Source organism: Lagopus leucura, unplaced genomic scaffold (assembly GCF_019238085.1).
Source record: "Lagopus leucura isolate 7727_CA_CO unplaced genomic scaffold, USGS_WTPT01 Super-Scaffold_1, whole genome shotgun sequence".
In the NCBI taxonomy this organism is placed as follows: domain Eukaryota; kingdom Metazoa; phylum Chordata; class Aves; order Galliformes; family Phasianidae; genus Lagopus; species Lagopus leucura.
The window spans coordinates 16,015,192-16,036,553 of NW_024962250.1; the positions used below are offsets into that span (position 1 = coordinate 16,015,192).

Consider the following 21,362-nt stretch of genomic DNA (forward strand, 5'->3'; position numbering starts at 1 on the left):
AATAAGGTATTCTAAAAGTTACCGTCCTTGTCTATTCATCCTTTCATCCTCCTGAATGACTGTTGTCAATGCAGGATCAACTGATACAGTGAAAAAAAAGTGTCATTTTCTGAGCAACAAAAAATGTTATTAGTAAATGAACAGAAACTTACATTTTAAATAGTAAAAAAATAAAATAAAAAAATAAGCTTTATGTTAATGAAGGTAAAAAATTTTCAACCACCTGAAGTACACTGCTCAAAAAAATCCATCTCTACTTAAAGGACAAGAAAAAAAAAGAATCGCAGTCTACAAAACAAAAAAAAAAAAAAAAAAAAAAGAAAAAAAAAAGAAAAAACCCTCAAGCTAAAAGCTTCTCATTTTTGTGGTTCCAAAAGACTCCTATTGAATAAATGAACATATTCAGTTAACCAAAAATAGAGAGAACTTAAAACCACAAGTATTTACAGAAAACACATTTTAAGCCACATATAAAATATTATTTCCCTGAGAATCTGTACATTATAGTTAGTGGTACATTTGAATTTTAAGACAAAAAACCAAATGCACACAAACAACTCTATATCCTTGTAGCATTAGGAAGCCACAGCTGCTACAGTCCTTTCACATCTGTTATTGAAGATAGTCCCCCCAGTATAAGACATTTCATTCACATACCAGCCAGATTTGTTTTGTCACATTACAACAGACATTACACAAGAATTTCAGCATGACACTTTTCTGCACATGAAAAAACACACAGACAAGGAAAGTGCTTTCAGTGAATGAAAGGTGTTAATTTGCTTTCAGTTTAATTTGAAGAATCAAAATAATAGCTAATGATTTTAGAAGCTGTAAGGTTCTTCATTTTTAGAAAAAAAGCCAAAAAACTCTAGTGATTATTCTTCAAATTTCTAAAATCATCAAGCTTTTTACATATTACTTGTTTGACTATGAAAACCAGAAACTGATATTTTTCCTTTATAATTAAAATTGCCTAATTTTTAATGTGATTTATAAATAATACACCCTCTGTCTTCACTTAGTTCTCAGTTTGCCAAGCTATTGTTAATCCAAAAGCTTTTTTTGGACCTCGGCCTTCAGTTGGTTGTTTTTCTACTTCTTTCAAGTTTCAGCAAAGTTAATCAGTGATTGTCAATAAAACTAATAATTTCCACATATTTAGTACTTTTTAAATGCTTCTCTGTAAAATCCATCCACAAGCATGAGACATGCCTTTCACCACCATCTAAATCCTAGTCAAATGCAGTCAAATGAGAAACCTTTGAAGAACTGAGATTTGTCAAACTCAGGAACCAAAGTTACCCAAAGATGCCAAGATTCATTGCTCCCACAAAACTCCTTTATGCCATCCTGACTGCTCTCTTCTTTTGGAATATGACTGGTTGGTTTACTTCATGTTTTAAAATGTTCAGCGTAACTTATCTGTTTTCCCGGTAACTGTGACCTGTTCTTGTGACATGAGACAAACTGTATTTCTACACAACCGACGGTTAAAGTGGGAGAGTAGGGTTGGGGAACAATGCTCTTAAGAGAAAATGACTGACATTGGAAAGTTTAGGGACATAAGGATGAACATATTTGCTCAGAACTAAATGCTAGCTTAAGAGAACCAATTGCCTGAGACAACATTCTGACTGATGCTAACAAATTCAGTTAAGCCTAACTTTCTATAGACACGTGGTTGCACTGGGCATCATTTATGTATTTAAGTCTTCAAAGAAAACAATTTATCTTTCAAAAGCAGGAAGCTTAACAAACATGTAGGTTTGTCCATCAACAATACATAACACCAAACAAATTTTACAAGTCCTGAGAAAAATAATCCTGCAGAAGTTTAAGCTTGACACCAAGTATTTTGAGGTTTAATTCATTCATATAGTTCTCAGTATTCCCATTTACTCCCCACCAAAACGAAGGGCAACAGCACACCTCACATTTGATGGATGTGAAAATAGCATTTTTCTTGACTGAAGACTACTGCAAAAATGAGAACCAGAAGAAAACACAATGCTATTATAACAAACTGGCATTTTCATTAGCAATAACAAGATCCTACATGCCACACTTGTAAACCTCTGCACCAACAGAAGTGACACACTGTCTTGAGTCGCCACTGAAATGTACCACCCACCACTCACTGTGTTTACGTACGCTGTTTCCTCTCCATAAATGTTCAGCAAGCATCCATGGGTGTCAATTTTTTGTACTTGGAGAAATTCAATGACACAACTTGATGCATACACACTTCCATGTCAGGCACCATCTTGTCAGACTTTTCATCTACTGCTACCTGTCACTCATCAACAAAACTTAACATAGTCTTCACAGGAAGTTTCAACAACTACTACCGTACCACCAACATCTGTCCGATGCCATTTCTAAATTAACTCACAATCTTTTTCAAATTATTTTTTCTGTTTATTTTCAACAGTGCCTCTTCTTCATATCAGAAACCCTAACTTAACAAATGACAGTACAAAAGTGAACTTCTCACTTATATACAGTAGCAAACATGCATGTCTCATTTCCTCTCACTAAATCACTCTGACCACTGTGGGCTGTTTCTACAAAAATAAACAGAAGACAGTTACAAGGTAGGACATAGGCAACTGCAATTACTAAAAAAAAAAAAAAAAAAATACTGCACAACAAATTCAATTAAGATACCTGTTTTCGATCTTAAACATGCTTTTGAAAAATAAAAATTAATGAAGTATTAGATGAGAATCTGGCCAAAATACATTAACATTTTTAGTTAATTAGTGAGATCACACCATTAGAAATGGTCCTAATTAACAGTTTGCTTTATTACTAATTTCTAAATCTAGAGTGAGAACTACCTAAAAAGGAGAAGTGGTAGCAGTATCATGTATTTCAATTTTCTTCTATTTGGAACTAGCATTTGATTTTGTCTGGCGTAGAAAAAGGCAGTGGAAAGCAGTTAGTTATTAAAACACCTGTCTTCTTTAAAGGAAAAAAAATTAAAAAGTCACAACATAACCAGTCATATCATTTACATACTTTCATGAAGCACTTCCTTCCTTGCTAACAATAAACAGTCAACATACTTCATGTAGTCTCACTGAGGTGTTTTGGGTTTGGTGGTTGTTTTTTTTTTTGTTTTTTGTTTTTGTTTGTTTTTGTTTTTGTTTGTTTTGACCAACTTGAATAAAAAGTATTTAAAATATATACTGGTATAAAATAAGGCTCTTCTGATTCATATATACTTGTTTATGTTTGTGTTCAAAACTGTGACCACTGTACTGGCACCTAAATGGTCTTTTAAGTTATTTTAAGTTATGTATTTTAGGGTGTGAATTAAGTATGTATGTATACATGTATGAACACATACACTTATTAACCTTTCATCTGTAAAAATATTTCATTCTCATAAGCAAAGATCTGCAGAGTAACAGCCAACACTACAAGACAGAAGCAAGTAAACAGATTCCAGCTTCAACATTTTACAAAGATACAGAACAAAAGAAATTACAGCAATATATAATATATAATATATATTATTATTATAAATTATATATTATATATATATATATATATATATATATATATATAATATATATAATATATAATATATACAGCAATAACAAAAGAATTACAGCAGATATTCACTACTTTACAGACACCACAGAAAGATTTCTCCTTGAATACACCACCACATTGAGCGTAAAATCTCAAACAATGCAACTGTGAAACTCAGAGCCCAAATTAGACTGCAATTCTAAAGCAGTAACACCTAGGAGAGAAAACTAAGGAAACTGAGAGAATTCAAACAGCTGACAAGTACCACTATCAGTTAATCAGAAACTTTTTTGGATAAGACTATCAAAAAAGATAACAGCAAGAATAATAGTCAAATCCAAAGTTACTGTATTCACATGACTGAAGAAAACATTGTTTCATCCAGTTAAGCCTGTTGACACTGGTAAGTCTTACATTCAAGAAGGATAAAACACAAATAAATAGTTATTTCTATTTAGCTCATCAAAAAAAAGAAATGAATCTGTACAGCTAATCATGTTTCAAAAATTCTTCCCAGACAGCCAATAGGGAGGAAAAGATTATTGATTCCTGCCTTAGTTTAAAAAAATACTTAATTTTTAATTCACACTTCAATAAATTCATTCTTGGCAGGAATAAGAGCATCTCCAACACTTCCAATATTTTTATTTGACCAAGTCAAATTTAGGAATACTACTATGAAATAATCAATAGAAAAAACTGACTTCTTTAATTTTACATTAGTGCAAAGGTATATTAACAAACACATCTGCCATTGCAGTACGTTATAATGCAGTTTTTAGTATGAGGGATACTTTAAGACTTATGTCTCAATTTATGTTCCCTCCCTATATGCGTATGTACAAGATCCACATATAGATCTATGAAAATTTCTTCCTGTGTTTGCTCGTTTATTTATTTTAAAATAAAAGTAGTCACCGAAAGTATCTCAAACAAGATGTAAGATAAAGGTTTTAAGTGCAAAAATCAGAAATACTGACTTCAATCCAAATATCCAACAATTCCATCAAAGATGATGCCCAAAAGAAGCTTCACTGGATAATATGAACAACAATAAAAACACTACTCTTCTCCAGTTTGGTCACCTTCCTTGCCCACTTGGTATTTTCCTAAAACATATCCTTCCTTTCTTCCCTGGTTCTTACTTTGGTATATGAAATCCTGTTTTAAAAGAATGTTACAACTAACGTACACACATGCATACATCTTTTATCAGGCTGTATATGTCAATATGGTCTTTGTTCATGTTAGTCCAAATTGAACTCTACTGCTTAACAAAAAGTTGAACTTAGTTTATCACAGTCTGTAAGACTTACTGCCACTTCACCTAGAACAGCATTGTTAGATATTTTTGCTCTGGGTGCTGGGAGAATGGGAATAAAGCTGCACAAACAGGAATTTGATGGAAATGGTTATCAGAACGCTCATCTTTTCCTTTGTTACTTTAAAACGATCTTAAGTGAGCTTATACTAAACAGCAGAGAGAGACGCAGTCATGACTCCAGAGCAATAAGACGCTACAGGATAATCTATCAGCGGCACCTCTAACTAGAAACAAGAAAAAAGACTGGAGAGAAGAATAAAAAGTAACAGTGGTAACACTTACAGAAAAATCATAAAACATACGAAGAAAAACCGACTCAATTTTCAGTAAAATTATTTAAAGGCAGTCTTCATCCATAAGATATGCTTGGGGTCTTCTTTAGTGAACTTAATGGCACCCAAATAGTAGTGGAATTTCAAAACAACCTGAAAACTGGTACCCATATTTTAAAATTCCTCTATTGCCAAGACAGTAATTGTTAGTATTTACAAAGGTTGGTTTTTTTCCTTAACTACACAGAAATCTATGCTGCCAAAAAAAGCTATAGGTTGTTTTTTTAAACCCGTGAAGTATTGTTATCAAAAGTTAATTTTAAAATCAAGAAGTCTTTTCTTTCCAAAGAAATACATTCTTCATATCTAAGATACTGACACAGTCAAAAAATTAAATATACCCACAGTCCACATATTAGATAAAATATTAATCACAGTTCCAGATGAGTAATCTAGAAACTTCTTTTTTAACCCGTTCTTACAAAAATCCCTGAAGTTACAATGGATTTCTTGGGACTCCACTTTACAAGTTGATAATTCTTCCCAAATATTGAGCCAATAAATCCAGATACTAATAAGCAGGGCACAAAAATGTTCATATATTTCAATTAAGCATATTCCTTCTGTTCCACTCTTCCTTCCCTTTTCTAGAAGTCATCATCGTAATGTAATTCAAGCTAACTTGGTGAATTTCTAAGCGGACCACGCTGAAAATAAAACTATGGATAGTAAAAATGTAACATGCATTCAACATACATACATGGGTATATGTAATATAGAACCTTAAAAGTGAATTAACTTCTCATTTTGAACAGAAATGCAACAGTCATCCCATTATGGAAAGTAAGCCCTGTTCCTGTTACTAGAGAATAAAGTTTTGTGTTGCCTTTGTCTTTTTTTTTCCCAGTTTGAGTTTGGGAAAGGGCAGGAAGAATTGGCTGCATTTTTAATCAGCAATTCTTTCTTACCATAACAAAGCATACAAAGGAATCCAATCCCAGAAAGACTGAACAGCATAAGAAACACAAATGAAAATATAACCACAACATCATATGAATTGGAAAAAAATATGGTTGGTGCAAAGTTAATGGTGATCTGTCTCAAAAGCCATGTTTAATTCCAACACAGTTTTCACTGCCAACTAAACTAATTTTTTACTCACATAATTAATTTATGAACTAGATCACTTACTCACATGACATTTTGCTTGGAGTCATTTGATTCTTAAATTAGAACTATGTTTCTTTTTTTTTTTTTTTTTTATTTATTTGAGGTAGAGAGGCACAATACATGCTTTCAGGAAAAAAGGCTACAATGCCAGGATTTCCTGGTTTTGCTTCCTTAGTGTTATCCTTTAATGCTTCCTTGCTCTGGAGTTAAGAACTGTAGCTACCTGCAATAAGACAGAGTGGGACTTAATGATCTCAAAGCGTGATTCTATATGATGTCCCACTAAAAGTTCTGTCAAAAAGGACAGTAGTTCCTTATATTAAGTAAATTCCCTTTACCATAATAAGAAAACAAATCACCCAGTTACTATCCTATAAAAGGTATGCCTGCCCACCAGCTTGTTTGTATAATCTCAAAAATTAACACCACGCTCTCAGGTCTTTACCCTATTCCACTCTATACATCACTTCAGTAAGCAAATATACTTCAGATCTTCTCCCCCACATTTATCTCAACGATGAGCTCGACAGGATGACCTCAACTTTGGGGCATGTAGCTAACACAAAAAGAAGCACTATTATGGGATTTCATGGTTTGTCTGGAAGAGCAGGAGATGACTGAGTCCTCCTAGTTCAAGAGGTCCTTTCTACACCAACATCCTAATTACTTAATGGAGTACCTTCCCAGAAGCTCTTTCAGCTCCATCCTGCACTATATTCCTTTTGAACATAAAATATAGAAGCCCACCAAGAATAACTTATGTATAAGAATAGGGATGAGGGCCTAACCAACACACAAATGTAAATTCTGATAATTTCCATACCCCTTAACAGGGTCTGCCAGCGCACCAAGACAAAACTCAAGTTTTGCTTCCCACCCTCTGCCCACAGTCAGGAAGTCAAAGGCTTTACACACTGCTTAAATGTTAATAATTCCAGTGGCTGGTAAGTAGGACATCAGACAATCTTGGTGCTATACTGCATTCAGCAACTGGTAGAAGTCATTATTATCAACACTACTTTGTTGACAAATCTAAAACATAGCACCATGAAAACTGATATGAAGAAAAGCAACTCCACACCACTTTGTGACTTTGACTTTGTAAATCTTATAGTAATCTTATAGACTTTGTAAATCTTATAGTATTTACTTCCTTCAGCAAAATTGTATTTGCAAGTCTTACTTTTCTCCTTTGAGTTCTGTCACATGTGATGGGTAATTTTTATCTACCTAGTGTGAAAAGGGCATGTTTTTAACAACTGCTCACAATTCTCAAATGCTAAGAGATTATGATTTAAGTCTTAGGAAAAAAAAAAAAAAAAAAAGGAAGTTCTGCCTTCTTTCCCCTTTATAGAATTTTTTCAGTAAGATTTTTGACTGTCCCTCAACATTACCCATACCATTATTTTAAGTACTGTAATTCTGAATTAAATAGAAAATTACAAAATATTGCGGGGAACATATACTACTCAAAGATTCCACTACAAATGCAGAAACTTACAGCTATCTTTTGAGCTATCAATAGTTTTTTTGTGAAGAAAAAGGTCCACCATCTTTATTTACAGGTTCACGAAAAGCAGCGTCTAACAGAATTAACAGCTTTCAGTTGTAAAACTAATAATTCCAGTAATACACAACATTAAACATGCCATTTGAGATATATGCCGATTTAAACTACCACATATGGCATATGGCATATCTATCTAATTATCACAGTTGTGTTTTCATAGGGAGAGCTATTCTGGTTTTTAAACAATGTGTCAAAATGCACTGTTTTATCTGAAAACAAAAAGCACTATATTTTACAATGCCACTAAGTTAATATTGTACTTTTAATGTGCAGCACACTACTGGTTAAAAAGCATCACAGCATCTCTAATGTTTTAGCACTGCTTTTAGCTTTTTTTAATTAGTAAAAATTTGAGGGAATTCTAATAGAAACAGTAAGTTTCTCAAAATTGCATTTTGAATTTTTATTTTTCAAGTCTTAAATACAGCCATTGGCATACTAAGTCTTAAATGACAATGGACAAATAAAACAATACAAATAACGCTCTAATATTTTACCTCAGACTCTCCAGCTTGGTGCTTGGTGTCACTTCAGCTGTTCAGAGTTATTTTTTTGTTTTACTGTTTCTTCATGTAAATATACAAATAATTGCACACAATTACCATGAAACATTACATAATCCTAATTTCTCCTTTTGCAGCTCATAAAAAGTATCATGTATTTTTATACTATAACATCAAAATGTGCATAAAAAAAAGATATTGGCCAAATAATTATGCACCAAGCCCAAGTTGCTGTGACTTTTTTTTTTACTATTATTATTTATAATACTTGCTTTTAAATAAACATTCAGTTCTTGAATAATTAAAGTACCAAAAGTTTCTATTCTAACTCAAAATTAAACAATCACAAAATTATTACAAAATTATTACATTAATTTATCATTAAAATAGATGCACTTTATATGCATTATATGCTGAAATAATTTGAAAGCATTAGATTTTGGACAATGAACCTGAAATACTTATTTTACTTTCAAATAAATTAGGGTCAGATTCTCAAAAAAAAAAAAAAAAAAAAATCAAGTCTTGTTTATACAATTGGTCTAATCCAGAATAAGGCAAAAAAAAAACCCTAAAGCACTTCAACTTTTTTCATTATTGAAAAGTCCAAACAATCCTCTTAAAAAAAAAAAAAAATTAAGTCAAAGCATTTTAATTAATCAAAGGAAAATAGGATAACTGACCTTCAGGTTAATTATTTCAAGTCAAAATTCCAATATTTGCAGAGAATTTATTTTCAGTTTACCAGTTCCTTTTAACACTTCAGATCAGAACTGTATTAAATAGATAGAATATTAAATAGAGTCCTTCCCGCAATCTCTGTTACTAATTTTTGTTAATTTTTTTAGCTCCATATTTCATGAATTTTCATTTCAACCTTTTGAAACTAACAATAAGAAAACAAAAGAAGTGTAGTAATATATGTAATACAAGAAATTTTTTTTGCAAATGGAAACAGACCCTGGATATTCAGTTTGAAGAGAATTTGTAAGTCAATTAGTGCTTGATCTAAGGCTTCTTCTAAAATAAATCTATCAGCAATGATAGCACACTTTAACATAAAGTTAGTATTTTCCTACACAATTACTGAAATTACTGAATAGATTTACAAACGTATTGAAAAGCAAGCACTATATAAAAACACAACTAGTCTTTTAAAATGAAAATATCCAACTGCCTGCATTAAGCAAAGCCAAAAAAATAAGAATGACAAGAACGTTTTTAATCATCATAGAATCACTGAATCACTAAGGTTGGAAAAGACCCACAGGATCACCCAGTCCAACCATCCACCAATCACCAATAGTTCTCACTAAACCATGTCCCTCAACAGCACATCCAAATGCTCCTTGAAACACCACCATGGTCAGTGACTCAACCACCACCCTGGGCAGCCGATTCCAGTGCCTATTATAGCATATTTGTACTATTTGTCCTGCTTTGTCCTGGCATTAAAAGGTTGCATTTATGCATTAAAAGTTAACAGGAATTTTTTAAAACAAAGCAACTTTCCCTTTAGTTATTTGCCTCCTGTAAAGATAAGGTATTCAACTCTTATCCCAGTAGAGTATAACATGTGCATTGACAAGCTCATATTGATAACACATTATACATTTGTATTTGATAATTCTTTTTGAAAAAATACTAAGGTATATCCTTAGCAATACACAATTTATGTTTATATTCATCATTTACTTGACTTCATAGAAGCTGAATGTAGGAAGAAAGACATCTCTAAACAGAGATTCAAATTGCTCTATCCAGCTAAGAAAAGTGCAATCAAAATCATTTACAAGGCTACAAAACCGTGAGACCATTTCTCTTCAGAGAAAAGGAAGCAGTAACATTAACTTTCATAGACTACCATCTGAAAAAAAAAAAAAAATCCTTTGCTAAAAAAGGAAAAACTTAGAAATAAAGAAGTATTTCACAAAATCTGAATTGCCTTGATTTTTTTTCTAAAGAACCGTTTATTTTATTACTGTTATTTTTGACATACACTATCTTATGTCCCTATGTAAAAACACACCAAAAAGGGGCAATATAGACTGGATACACATTCTGCCTTGTGTAAATGCAGCACTTACCTGAATTAGAGGTTTGTATAGAGAAACTGTCTTTGTGTCTCCACTCACTTTCCTGGAAACCAGTGAAAATCACAAGAAATTCTCTCTCCTCACACTTGAGAGACAAAACATATTACATTCTTTTTGCTGAAAATAATATAACATCAGCAGTAGAATGATTTGAGAATTGTATCTCATTCATCAGCAGAAAGAGGTTGGACAACTTTAAGAAATGCAAAACTTGAAATCTTAAGAAAGAGCGTTGAAAAAAATTCTTCAGATTTTGATTCCTTCCAAAATGTGCTCACTTTAGCTAAAAATACCTACTTTTACTTACCACACAATATGAATTCATTGGATTGAGAGTGGTGAATACATTTAACTGGCACAGCTTCTACACAGAACATCAAGTATAAAAGTAGAGGTTAAGAACGAAAAGCCATGTTAAACTATTTAGGAAACAAACTAAAAGTTTTCCAGTGCTTAAGACATGCTACATTACAACATCGAGATTCAGAATTTTAAGGTCTATAAGGGGAAAAACTTAAGTTCTATGGAGTAAATTGTAGATTAAAAATTAAAATTAAATACTTGATGAGACTGCATCACTGATAGTCTCATAAATATAGCAGCATGCATGCAGCATTTTTTGATGAAATACACATCTTTCTAAGGATCTTCAGTTTTTATGAAATGGGCCATCCTGCAAGATTATTCAAAGTTCCCCATGGAAAGGGCTTAGAGGGGGCATCCCACACCTTGAAGTTGATGACACCAGTATGTTACATCTATCCAGAAGAAACATCTACTACAAAATCTAATATAAAAATCATCTTTTGGTTATGAGCAAGAGGGAAAAAAAAAGATTTGGAGAGTAATAAGCTCCTTTGTACGCAACATTTAAATGCTACGGTGAAAACTGTTACACTCTGAAGGGATTAAGAAAATAGAACCTACTTGAAGCAAGTGAAACTTCAAAAATGAAGTATCTTCATCTTACCCTCTACTTATCAACTTACCTACAAGGATTCAGGAATATCTACTGACTTGGATTCACATTATTTCATGTACATGAGCTTACTCTTCACATGAAATACACCACCATTCTCTTTTGGTTTGCTAATAAACTGCCATACAATTCAGTAAATAACAACAGCATTTTTCCCTCTGAATTGGCATTAGAACATCACACACGTTTCTAGACCTATTGATATAGGTCATACTACAAATATGAAATCTACATTAGTTCCTGAAATACTTTTGAGCATACTGGTGTGGACTTCATATCAAATAGTCATCTTCAGTTTATCTCTCCCCCCTCTAAGCACACTTAACTTTATGAAAACCTCATCACAGAAAACTAGTGCTAGTATGTACTAAGACTCCCCTCAATCTCCATGCTGCTATTTTTTTCAAGTTTTGTCTTCACAGAATCTTTGAGGGAGAAAAAATCCAAATTAAGACACTGTCATGTTTACAACTACAGAGAGCATTATGATCACCTATCCTAATCTATTATGCAACATTTCTCAGAAGAAACCCCTGCTCTATCACAGGTGCCTATTTCACTAAAATACATATTTTTAGGAAAAGGTCTTTACATTTTAATCATGGGTGTAATACCATAAACCCTTAATAAATTATTGTTATTACCTCTGAACATTAGTATTGGAGAAAGAAGGCACCCAAATCAGAGCTGGTCATTCTAGTAAAAGCACCAGCTACTTAAATAAAGACAAAATTGCCAATCTTCAAATAACTAATATAAAGCTGCCAAAATTTACAAGCTAGACTTCTTCACAAAATAAAATCTACAAAAAGAATTTTGAACAAGGTGAAATTCAACAAGTTCCTGGGCTAGCCAGCACTGAAAGCACAGTAACCATTTGTGCACGACATTAGCAAGCTAATCCCCCTCAAAAAAGGACAAAAACAACTGTGTATTTATTTTTCCAATGTTGATCATATGCATGTGTTGATGAAGGAAAAAATAAAAAAGGCACTGATTTTGTAATTCTAGATGACTACATTTTGTGCCCTTTCCATGTATGCTCCCCCTAAATCAAATGCTGTTTTATCCTAACAAAGTATGAAGGAAAAAAAACAGCACTACTTCTGAACATCAAAACAAATACATTTGTAAGTACCATCAAAATGACCCACCGTAAAAAAAATACACAGAAACAAGAAAATTATTAGTCACTGATTAAAAAACACCACTTTTTTTTAAGATTTATTCACCACTTCGTTTCATCTGCCATTGTACTACCAAACTAAAAATCCAAATTACTTAGGTTTAAAATACACTGCTTAATTCAGACACCTGTCTTGCCACCACCATCCACCCTACGCATCTTTGAGACTAAAAGTTTATATAATACTTGCATTAACTGAGTTCCTTATTCGTAAATAGTATGGGAAACATAAGCAAGGACAAATGCAGCTTCCCATTTCACTGACTTACTCATCAACAACATGTCAATAATAAAGCTCTAAGAATAGTAATTACATGCAGATTTCTACACACACTCTTAAAAATACTGATTTTAATAATTTGATTTAAAATCTGGCTACCTGAAGAATTGTTTGTATCCTTCTTCCAAATACTAGTTAATCAGAAAAGGAATACGTGATGTACCCGTGTAAAACAAAGAGCTGGGGGCCATGCAAGGTAACTATTTCTTCTTGAGGCTTTCCTTTCAAATCTTAAGTTGCACATTTGTCATATAAAACTCCCCTTTTTCTGATTATTTAGGATCAATTCATCACAAAATACTTTTTAATTTAATGCATTGTTCTGGCAGTTATTGGAACAGCTAGCCACATATATAGATCCATACAAAACTAGAATACAGCTCATTGAGTTAGAGTATTTATTTCATTATTGTTAATAGCAGTGCAAATACTAGATGAGCACTTGGTGTTATTACCAACCTAAATATATATATATATATATATATATATATATATATATATTCCTGAAAAATTATCTTTGTGAAGTTAACACTTCCTTTTTTATTGAGCATTTCACTATGCTAGAAGTTACATGCTTAAGAAAGAGTAACCTCAACAAAAACTGGCAGATTTTACCATATGCTACACCACACAGTAAAAGACTCAGAAGCTAGGAAGTGACATAATTATACGGAGTTCTGGGTATTTGATTTTCAGTTTAGATTGACAGAGTTGCCAAGTGTCCATCTAATACAGTAAGTAGAAGACATACAATGAAATGTGTGCAGACATGCAAGACAGAAAACATACATGTTCTATATCTAACACTTCGCATTGAAATAAATCATTTGTATAAAATTCTAAGGAATCCAGTAGCAGCATTTAGCTGCACACCTACATTTAGTTGAAGATCTACAGGATGCCAGATGAGCCTTTTTTGCTCCACAGAAATTCTCTTCCAAACCAGGTCAATAAACTGCTAAGAAGTCACCCATTTCCCTTTTTACCACCCTCAAGAAAACTGTTGGTAAACTACCAGATTAAAAATAAACATTCTGCAAGTCCAGCTCAATACTGCTGACAAAACAATATGCACTGGAGCTCATAGCCTGCTGTTTCTACTATACACTCTCCTATCTACATGCAGGCAGGAAGCACCAGATTACAGGTGGGGACGAAACATAAATCTCAGATCAAGCTTCATCGTTCTATTGCATGTGGCCTACATGATCTTTCCTCCCCCTTCAACATTCTGTAACTTCACTGTCCAACTCTTTGGGAACACAGTGGGATATATTTTAACTCCATGTGCTTACTTGATACTCAATGAAGTCAAATAAATGACTATGTGCCATTTTCTCCTTGGGTACTGCATTATTTTATATAAAAATTTTCAATAATTTGTTTTAAAGACTTCATAGTCACATATCCAGTTAAATACATATGATTTTTCACATACAGTTTGAAAAATGAGAGCTTAGTATATATTAGGAAAAATGATAAATTGCTGCTGTCTCTGATTACCTGGTTCTCTACAGTGAAATTTTTCCCCCCCACACTGCAAATGGAGAATCTTTAGAAAGAACTAAAGTTCCTACTTCAAAATAAAATAAAAATACATGTACATACAAATCTTCAAGAGCTTTGGATGTGTGTTTTGGAGGTGTTCTTGATTCAAGCAAACAGGTGTCACTCTACAAAGTGGGGAAAATAGTACAAATGTGTGAAGCTCTTCATGTGGAAATTACAAGAGTTAAATGGCACTGAGCAAGGCACAAAAAGTGCTTTTAAAATAGAAACACAGGAACATGCACAGAACCTCAGTATCTAATTTAATTAATGACTGAGAATGCAAAGGCTCCAACTGGTGAAACATTAGCAGCAGCCATGAATTTCACTGTAGTTCTGTATAAGTAATCTTACCTGAATGATTCTCAAAAAAATGTCAACACATCGATTGTATTTTTCATCTGATCCTGTCAATGCTGAGATGACAGGCCCTGCAGGATGCAGTGAAAGATCAATGATGAAAAACAGGTGTTTAGCCTTTTCACAATCAAAACCTACATGTTGAGGCAAACATGAAATTTTGTCTGGGGTGCTTTTGTACATCTAACATGCTAATTTTACATAACCACTTTCACCTATGTAGACAGACAACTACATCTCTTCCTCATTTGGAAGTAACTAAACTACCTGACCCCAAAGTCACTCCAATTACCACAGTATCAACTTCAAACTGGTCCCTAATGCACTATTCTTCATCTTATTCACATCAGCTACTTTATACAACAACTCCTGTTCTCTGTGGCCCTTCAGGAAGGAGGCTTAATTTTTCCCATCAATTGCAGACAATACTTAAACCTTACCTAAACTTACAGCAATTCACATGCCGATACAAGCAACACATGAAAAAATACTGCTTATACCTAGCTCAAGCAAAGGCTCACAAGCTCACATTGAAAAGTTACAACAGCAACTACTACATTGTTCAACTTGGAGCTGACTTCAGCAGACATGTTTCTGAACATGCCTTAATCTCAAGTTTCAATCACACCAGTTAAGTGCCTTCAAATGAATTTTAATGCTTGGCTATAATCAACAAGAGGAGAATGTTTAATGTTAAGTCAATACCAATCAGATGCAACTATAATCAACTATTTAATATGATAAAGTGAAAACAATTGCATGAATTTAGATAGTTGACTTTTTATTATGTATTTAAAATATTCAGCATTTCTATTAAATATAAGGAAAATTCAAAATAAAAGTATCCTGATGATCATTCATCATTCAATTACAAGCAACAATTACAATAGTTAACCCCAAATTGGGATGAAGATACCTCCAAAATCAAAAGAAAAAGAAGCTGAAATAGAGTCTTGCAAGCCTGTAGTATAACATTTACAGATTGACAGTTAAAGCTCTGGTTTGATGTTTTCTCTGGGGTTGGAAAGACAGAATGGCCCTCAGTACCAGGATGAATATAAGGAACCTGACAATTTCCTAAAGTCATGCCACACCGTCAAAATAGTAGTATCTCTACAGTAAATTAACAGACTCACAATACACAACACATTAAGTTATTATGACCACCAAATACCAAATTCCCACAGAAGCACCTAGCATATCCCATTACAAAGTGCTCTACAGTACGCAAGAAATACATACCAGACACAGATACAAAAGACTTGTCCAAAGTGAAAGAGAAGTAAAATACTCAGTGAAAAACCACCTGTATTCACTCTCCTCCCATTCCATTTGCTTAAACAATATAGCTATTTTCATTAATAGACATATCTTTTGTCAGAATAAACACAAATATTTTTGCTATACCCATTACAATGGTGACATTTCAATATCACATTTATCAGATTCATTATTCCACAGATGTTTGGGACAGGAAAAGCACATTAAGAATTTTATGCTAGTGTCAGACAATTAGAAAACCTCAAGTCCTACCTAGAAACATACAATCAATAATATTCCAAAAAGCAGCATTTCCATTTGTAGTACATATTGTGCTTTACATCATGATACTTCAGCCTCCAAGGGTCAGATTAATTAAGCCTAAGAGCAGCTGCAGTGCAACGTGAGAAGCACACTGCCAGAGCCTCACCAACCCAACCCAATTACCTGGAGCATTCCAGTACTGCCACTGACAACCACCACACTCCTCATCAGGTCATTAACTCCTGCAGGTTGGCTAATAAATGGTTAAAAAAAAAAAAAAAAAAAAAAAAAAAACTAATCTCTTTATAAGACTGCAAAGCTGACTGCACCAGCTGCAGCATGCAATGATAAATCCCAGTGAGTTGACTGCCAGTCAAATCACTCCAGATGTTGCTTAACTTTATGCTAGAACAGTATCCAAAGATGGAAATGAGACAGCAATCAGGCACAAGCCCTTCTTCCAAATCACTCTATCCTCTACTCCTAATAGCAAGTCTAACAAATTCTCTAAATTCAAGGTCTCTTTTCCTGGCCAAAAAGCTACTAGTCACCAATGAAATAAATTAAGGTCAACTACAAAGGACAGTCAATTAATAAACATACAATATCACAGTACTTGAGAAAGATACTGACTGCTACAGGATGAAACCAACAAGAAAAAGAACAAAAAGACACATTAGCTTTTGTATTGCAAATCATATAGTTTTCAACAAAATTGAAAAAAGAAAAACAATCACAAGAGAAAAGTCAAACATCACTAAATACAGCATTCCTTTGTGTTGACCCTAGCCATCATTATTTCGTTTTTTACGATGCAAAAACAAGCGTACCAATAAAAAAGGTAGATTATTTTGAATCTATCAAGTTGTTTTATACATTTCTTACATAAGAGAAAGGCACAGCACTTTTAGCAAAACACAGTCATTTACCATGCACAAGTTTATTCACTTATTAACATAAAGAAGCCCCTTTATTCAGAAGAAATCAGCACAAAACTTCTACTCAGAATTTTTCTAAATCTGCCACATGAGAAAATACTAAATTTACACTGGTCAAATTAGATATGGAATAACCTCAAGATTATATGTAGTTACATATTCAGTTTCAGCTTCTTTTTAAATGTAAAACATATTAAAGATCTGCAGTCTAACAAGCTAACTTTTTTTTTTTTAAATTCTCTTCCAGTAACTAGGCAACTGACAACTGTCCAACTGAGAATTATCTCTCTGAACAGCTGGCAATCAACACTAGAGTGTTTTTTTGTTGTTGTTGTTGGGTTGGTTTTTTTTTTTTTTTTTTAATGGTCTTGCTTTTTATTTTCCCTTAGTAGAAAGATCAGTAATGACAGCTTCTTTACAAAACTACAAAGCTCTAAAGAATCCACCTCTGAAACCTCTACTTTTTAGTCACCTCCACATTTCCATTATCTCAGTAGTTGCTCTTATCAGTAAATGTTTACAACAGAATCTGAAAACCTTAGATTTATATGTATGAAGTCTCTATTTAGAGAATGTCAACACTTAAACAAAGAAATATCAAGAATATAAATGGAATGTATTTATTCATCTATGACAGCCTCCTTCAAGAACCATGACAGACAGCTAAACTAACTCCAATGTAACTTTTAACTGCTTTATTTCCCTTTTATTTTCAACACTCATCTACTGCTGAAAAATAGCATTTCACTCATATTAATCCATGAGTTAATTTTTAAAACATTCCTTCTGCTACTTCAGCTATCTTTTATAATTAGAAATTAACGTGGCAATTCCTTAATGATATAAAGGAAACAATGGTGAACCAAGCTTGATATATTATACTTTCCCCCACCCTAACAGTTTAACGAAACTCAAAAGCAAACTTACAATTAATAAGTTTCTATAGTTACTTGTCCATTCAATGCATTTGAAATGTTTTTAGGAGTCACAATGAGATAATATTCAAAAGGGCACATGAACTAAGTACAGCAAGATGATCTCACACAATTCACGGATGTTTAAAAAAAGACATTCAAACAAAACATCACTAACAATCCACTTTGTGAAAATATCACAGAGGCATACTCCATATATTCTGCATGAGGAAGAGGAAGGAAACTCCTCCTTTCATATTCTCCAAATATTTAGAACACTACTGATCAGAAATCTGCTTTAAAAACACAACTTCTCTATTGTTAAAGGCAGTAAAACCTTATCTCCATTTAATTATGTTTTTATTAAGCTCTGCTCTTAATATGATCTGATTTAAGTACACATATGACTTCATATTCCAATAAATTAAAAAACAGTGACCGAGCTCAAACTCATTCAAGCATCAAGTTCAGATCAGGCAAGATCCTGTTGCAAGATAAACAACGTGATGCAATGTAACATAATTTTGTGCGTGTGTGTGAGTGAGAGACTTGAAGGGGGTGGGGGCGAGTGCTGAGAGAAAGCAAGAGAGAATGCAAGCACGCGTCAGCATTCGCAATGGAAAAAATACATATGTCCACAGGAGTTCTCAGTCCAGCACTTGCTATAATTTAGAATGGAGAAACAGAAAAATTGAGAGCTTAATGCAACAAAAATACTGACGCTGCTTTATACTGCTCAAAATACAAGCATGAATCAAAACAGGTCAGCAAAAGGGCCACTTTCTCTATGAAGTTCACTTTATCAGTATTCATGCAGAATGGCTATGTCAGTATTTAAATTTTGGACCAAAACTTAGCAGTCAATACATACACTCTACTTCTCTGCAAAAGTTACCAGCATTACTTTAAAAGTAGGGCCTATTTTTTGCCAGTCTAATTTTGTTTCTACTAATCCAATGGGACAAGACTGAAAGAATCAGGGATAAGCACAAACTTAAGCTACAAAAGTTCAGATAATCAAAGTCAGCTGGTAACCTGAAAAGAGAAGAATAAATTTTGCACTCAAAAAAATAAGACTCTGGTCAAAATGGATGTATGTACTGCTTTCTATTTTGTGAACTAAGATGTTCAGTTAAAAACTTTTTTTTTTTCCTTCAGTGTCTTGCAATAAGAACTGCCATATGATTCTTCAGTAGTTATGTCATTTTTTTGATACACAAAAATAATTCCAACAGAAATCAGTCTGCATACTGAAGTCCTACATTACAGAAAAAAGAAAGAACACTATTAGATCATAGAAACTGCTCATGACTTCCGTATTACAACCAACTTCCTCCTTTCCAAACAACAACTTAGTCAGACTGTGCTAAAACTTTTTGGAAAAATGAGAAGTTTCACAGAAAATTCAGTGTGTAAACATTTCATGCTCAAACACACACTGAACACATTCTGAGTCACGTACAGTTTTACAGGCTAAGTAACCAAAATAATCACTTAGAAACAGTACACAGAAAATAAATTATATCTTTATATTAGCTATTTCACAAGATTCCCTTTCCCTCATGCTGTATGAGTCTGAGGGTCTGGAATAAACCCAAAAGTTACCAGCTTACAGAATGTCAGGACCTTTGAAAATTCCACAGGTTTGTGGTCAAGTGCAAACAGAAAGACCAACAAGAGTTAGCCCCATTGGAGTCCATTTCTCAGATCCATTCCACACCTTAACCAACTTTCTTAAAACACTCACTTTCTACATAATGTGGCTGCAAATCCAAAGCAGAAAGTATAAAGTCAAACTGGAACTTCATTTGCACCTGTTACAGTTAAACAGTTTGAGCCTCTCTTTCCTAGCTGCCTATATTATTACTACTACTGATTTTAAGAGAGAATGTGTTTGTCGCAAACGTTTTTACTGGTGTCTAGCTAGCTACTTTTTATTTTTCAAAGGTTTATCTGCTACTCCTGATATATCTTTACAATTTGCAAGACAAGATAATATGTAATTCTGATTTAATCAAACAACAGAAGAACTCTGCTGGAGTACTAAACAAAAGATCTAATCTTTCGAGCATCCTTTCCAACTGAGTGTAAATAAACTGTAGTAAAATGAAAAGGCTTGTAATTTGGTATTTTAAATATACTTCATAAACACCAATTTTCTGTAACATCCTTGTATATCTCATACTACCTCATGTATAATGCAGAAAATCTATTTCATTTTCATCTATTGACAGCGAATTTAATTTACTAGTGCAGCTCTTTACGCGGATTATGTTATTAATTCTGCAATCAAGCTCTTTTGAATGTTTTTATTTCTTCCTAGAATTTTCACAATTCTACATTGATTCCCCCCACCCCCCGCTCTTCCACACCTTTCAAAATAATTTTTCCTTTAACTTTCCGAAAGGGGAATGAAAAATTTAAAAAAGGAAAAAAAAAAACACCAACAGTATCAGCTCATAAACTGTATGTTTCAATGGAAAAAAACTACATGCATTACTTCAACTTTGGACTTGTAGGAATTACAAATCTCTTTCACCAAGGAGATATACAACAGGTGCATTAAAATGTCCATAACAAAACTCATTGTAAAATGACCACAATATCTCCATTAATAAGAGATTACTCACTTCTCCTTTATACAGAACTAATAAGACAGGGAAAATAAACGCTAATATGTTAGTGTCCTACTTACACCCATACCAATTGCCTTCACTGTTTTAGAGAATTCATCTTGTTAAACTAGACCAAATGAAAAGTAGCTCTTATTTTTCCACAGAAAAGATGTTAACACCTAGTCAATTCTAAATCACCAGATTACCATCAAAACAGAATCAAAACACCAAAACCAGTAATTATCTGCATCCATTTATAACAACCCCCCCAGATCACATTCAAATACAGAATGCTAATTTGTTGACCCTAAGGAAAAAAAAAAAATCCAATTGCAGAAACTAAAATGTTTTATACTGTTATGCAAGACCTCCTCTTCAGAACTTTTAAAGAAGAAATATTAAATCAGGTATTTATTTCTTATCGTACACTAATAATTGAAAACTTGTTTCTTGCGTGCAGATACAATTTATGAGAAATACTTGCTCTTCAACTGTTCAGTGTTTCCCTTTTATAGCAGAGTTTTCTTCCACCACCGTGGT

General features: G+C 33.2%; 1 protein-coding gene across 4 annotated transcripts in view; it reads right to left on the reverse strand.

The window, feature by feature from the left end:
- NOVA1 (NOVA alternative splicing regulator 1) overlaps positions 1 to 21,362 on the reverse strand; it is a 132,022-nt gene that overhangs the window by 107,940 nt on the left and 2,720 nt on the right. The window contains exon 1 of one of the 4 annotated variants that reach the window (XM_042864688.1): positions 14,826 to 14,843. The exons of the other annotated variants lie outside the window; for them this stretch is intronic. The gene's annotated coding sequence lies outside the window, so the exon portion shown is untranslated. Of the gene's footprint in view, positions 1 to 14,825; positions 14,844 to 21,362 lie in introns of those variants that run through there. 4 annotated transcript variants of the gene reach the window in all.